This window comes from Equus caballus, chromosome 11 (genome assembly GCF_041296265.1).
Source record: "Equus caballus isolate H_3958 breed thoroughbred chromosome 11, TB-T2T, whole genome shotgun sequence".
NCBI classification, from domain to species: domain Eukaryota; kingdom Metazoa; phylum Chordata; class Mammalia; order Perissodactyla; family Equidae; genus Equus; species Equus caballus.
In genome coordinates this window covers 38,654,725-38,658,567 of record NC_091694.1, presented here as the reverse complement: position 1 = coordinate 38,658,567, position 3,843 = coordinate 38,654,725, and the positions used below count along the sequence as shown (strand labels likewise).

General features: G+C 54.0%; 1 non-coding gene across 2 annotated transcripts; it reads right to left on the bottom strand.

The window, feature by feature from the left end:
- Window positions 1–254: 254 nt before the first annotated feature.
- Window positions 255–3,579, bottom strand: CCL1 (C-C motif chemokine ligand 1). Of its 2 annotated transcripts, XR_011423557.1 has the most exons (4): window positions 3,181–3,579; window positions 2,864–3,068; window positions 2,081–2,195; window positions 255–708 (listed from the first exon to the last, which is right to left on the bottom strand). It is a non-coding gene; the product is annotated as a C-C motif chemokine ligand 1 (transcript). The 2 variants fall into 2 exon arrangements; XR_011423556.1 differs by lacking the exon at window positions 3,181–3,579 and having other exon boundaries at window positions 2,864–3,150.
- Window positions 3,580–3,843: the final 264 nt, after the last annotated feature.

Below are 3,843 nucleotides of genomic sequence, written 5' to 3'. Positions count from 1 at the left end.
CCTGCTCTATAAAATGAGGCTAGCATTGTGTGACAGGCAGTTGACCTCACAAGATCCCCTCCAGCTAGGGCAGCTGTGACTCTTAGATAACGTCAGCCCCTGAACCCTCTGGGCTGGGCAGGGAGGGAGAACATCCTGCACCCAAACGTGGACCCATCCCTGGGTCCCAGCCTTGTCCCACTGCCGAAACCGGAAGCAGAGCATTTACACCACAACCCCAAGTCAACGCTGACCCCCAGGACAAAGACAAAGCAGAGAGGCATGAGTCATTTATTGGCTCCTATTGACAAGCAGTCAGCTCCCCAGCACCAGATCCAACGGGTCTTCTCCCCTCCCCCACCTTTCAACCCCCTGGCTCCAGCCCCCAGCCCCTCAATCTAATCAAATTTGTGCCCTGCCATCCCTGTGGGGTCCAAGAGGCACCAAGGGGCAGGAGTTGAAGATTCTAGAATTTAAATATGTAAAGTGCAACAACATAGCTTATCAGGACCCAGCAGACTCTCCATGACCCGACAAAGGTGGGGCAGAGGGACCCGTGTAGGGCTGGGGATGGGAGGACAGGGGAAGCCACGTGGTCTCTGAGTCCAGGATGGAAAGGAGGCCGCTCATACTTCCTATAGCAGGCAGGTTTTCATGCTTTTTAAATACTCCTGAACCCATCGGGCTGTCTTCAAGGCACAGCTCTGTCTGCCTCCCCTCAGCTGGAGTCTGTGGGCAGAGAACAAAAGAGGGGGTGAGTCACCCAGGCCATCCCCTGGGCACCACACACAAGTCCCCTCTCCCCCTCCTTGCTGCTGGGTGCCCCTGAGTCGCTCTGAGTCTGTATACAAAGTCCTTGCAGAAGACCTGCAGCTTGCACGCCAGGAGGAAGACCCAAGCTTCAGGGGGAGCCTATTAAATTGAGTTTCCTGGACCCATTTCCAGGAGATTCCCATTCGGTGTATCAAGCAGGGCTGGGGGCTGAAGACTTTGTGAGGATTAGCCAGCATGGAAAATGCCCCTCCTAGAAGATCTCCGAGGGCCCCCCTGCTCCCTCTTTTCATGTGCCTATGTCCATCTGGGACCCTCAGTCATTGCTCTGGACTTACTCTGTGTGTGTGTTTCTTTTCTGATCCGCCCGCCTCCTAAACTTAGCTATTGTCCAAACTATAGACCAATTCTGCCTTTTACTATCTGAGTGAACTTGGGGACATCTCTCTACCTCCCGGAACCCCAGTTTTCATCACAATGTAAATATGTGCCCAAGAGTGTTAGCCGAGGTAATATACATGAAAGTGACTTATAGGACACCGAGTGGCAAACGTAGCTACCTCAGCCAAGCCTCATGATGACCCTGTGACGCAGCTGTCATATTTACTCCACTTCCCAGACAAAGAGTGCAAAGGAGAATCCAGATCATGAAGTGCAGAACAGTTACCTGCCCAAGGTCGCCAAGACTATAGGTTGGCAAATCCAGAGGCAGGAACTGATTATGGCCCCCTCCCTCTTTCCGCTTTGCAGTAACACCTGGAGCTTTTTTTTTTTTTTTTTTTTTTGAGGAAGATTAGCCCTGAGCTAACTACTGCCAGTCTTCCTCTCTTTGCTGAGGAAGCCTGACCCTGAGCTAACATCATGCGCATCTTCCTCTACTTTCTATGTGGGACGCCTCCCACAGCATGGCTTTTGCCAAGCGGTGCCATGTCCACACCCAGGATCCGAACAGACGAACCCTGGGCTGCCAAGAATCTGAACGTGCAAACTTAACCGCTGCGCTACCGGGCTGGCCCCTGCCTGGAGCTTTTAAGTAATTCCTGCCTCTGAATATAAAATATTAAGATATAGTACTTGGCACCTTGGAGCTCAAGAAACTCAAGCTACTGCAGGAGCACAGGTGCAGCTGTCTGGGCGCCTGCTAGAAGGTGCGGAGCTCCCCCTAGCGCCCACGCTCGGCTCTGCACACGGGTTTTGGCGGCCTCGCTGTCCGCGTTTAGAAACCTTCATCTGGTGGAACATCGCCATCTACTGTTCTAATTCCAGCTGGGCCGCTCTCCGTTCTCAGGAGGGAGCCAGATCTAAGAGGGGACAAGGGACAAGCACTTACATGAGACGATCACCGTAGGGGCAGGTGGAGCTGGTGTTTCTGTAACACCGTATTTTCTCCTGGGAAATCTTTTTCTTCATAAATGTAAAGCAGCAATTGGAGGACGACACGTGCACTAGAAGAGAAGCGCAAAAATAGTTTGCATCCGTTTCGCAACCTGAACTTTCTTGTTCTCATCCAGGATGATTTAAAAAAAAAAGAAAAAAAAGCACCCTCCAGGACAGACCCAGCCTTTGGGACCACATCCAGAGGGCCCTGGTGCAGCTGTGTCTTATTGGCCGCCCAGCTTTGTATTTAGGCAAAGATTCAAGACACTGGAGTTCAGATCCCAGCTCCCCACAAACCAGCTGTGTGACCTTGATCAGGGTGAGCCCTCCCCTGGGCCCCAGACTTTTTAGACAGCCCGGGGTCCTGACTTCAGACACTACCCATTGCCTGTCACACTGTGGAGGCAAAACCAAGTCCCTCCTGAGGACCCCGGGGCTCCCACTTGGTCTAAATAACCTCCCCGCTCCCCTCCAGCAGTCCCCAGAGTCTGGATGAGCCAGGGCCTCCTTGTGTTGAAGCTAGTGGCTCAGCTGTCTGTTCGCCAAGGACTCATGATTCTCCTACTGGTCCCTGGCCCCCACCATCCAAACCCTCCAGTCCTCTTTAGGAAGAATCCTTCCTGGAAGAGGGGAGATGGAGGCAGGGAGTTCCGGGTAAGCCCTGCCCCCACCCCAGAGCACCTGCCTCGTTGCTGCCCTCCCCCAGGGGAAGAGAAGTGACTCCAGCCACACTCACTGCTTTTGCTGTCCGCATCCTGCAGCCACACCCCAGCCAGCAGCAGGCACACCAGGGCCACAGCGATGAACTTCATCTCGGGCAGTCTGGCTCGGGCCTTCCTGGAGTGGTCTCGATGTGTCTGGTGCAGCTAGGAGCTCTCCCCTGGCCCATCCTGCGGTGCCCAGAGCTTTTATGAGATGATCTAGGTGGGGTTTCCCAGGCCCTGGTGCAGAGGCGGGGAAGTCACAGGGAGAAAAGATGGTTACTCAGTGACCGCGTGGAAAACTCCTTTCCCCACCTCTCCCGGGGGGTGTGCGAGGTATGAGGAAACTTGCCCAAGGGCAGGAGCAGATAAGGATCTCGAGCAAATGAGTGGGAGCCGTCCCGACTGAGTGGGAAGTGGAGAAAGGTGAGTGAGAGGAAGTGGCCTGTTTGTGGCTTCTCTGACCCCACGTCTTTCCATCCAGGGATGGAGCTACTGTCCCCGGAACGTGGCGGAGCAGATGAGTCCTGGACTAGGACTGAGAGACACCTGTGCTTGAATCCCAGCTCTGCAAATGAGCAGTTGCATCAACTTGCCCAAGTCACAGAAGATGGAAACAGTGTGTCCCATGTCAAATGATCTGCTCTGTCAAGCATGATCTGCTCTGTCAAGTGCCTGGCCCAGAAATTTGCCATTTCTATTTTTTCAATTGCTCCACACTTTTCAACAGCTTGCATTGTTCCAGGTCCTCAGTCAGCCCCAGAAAAGCCCAGTGAGATGCAGTGCCTGACCTTGAGGCGCTGCCCTTCAACTCGCAGATAAATACGTAAGAGCCACTCCATGAAGGACCACAGTAGACGCGCCATATGGAGGTCACAGAGGAGGGTGGGAGCTGCCCACAGGCGTCAGAGTGCCTCCCGGGGGAATGCTCTTCAAGCAGAGTCTCTCCAGAAGGGCTGAAGTGGAAAGGCGCACACCACAGAGGGAGGGGCTTGCATAAGGACAGCAAGGCAGG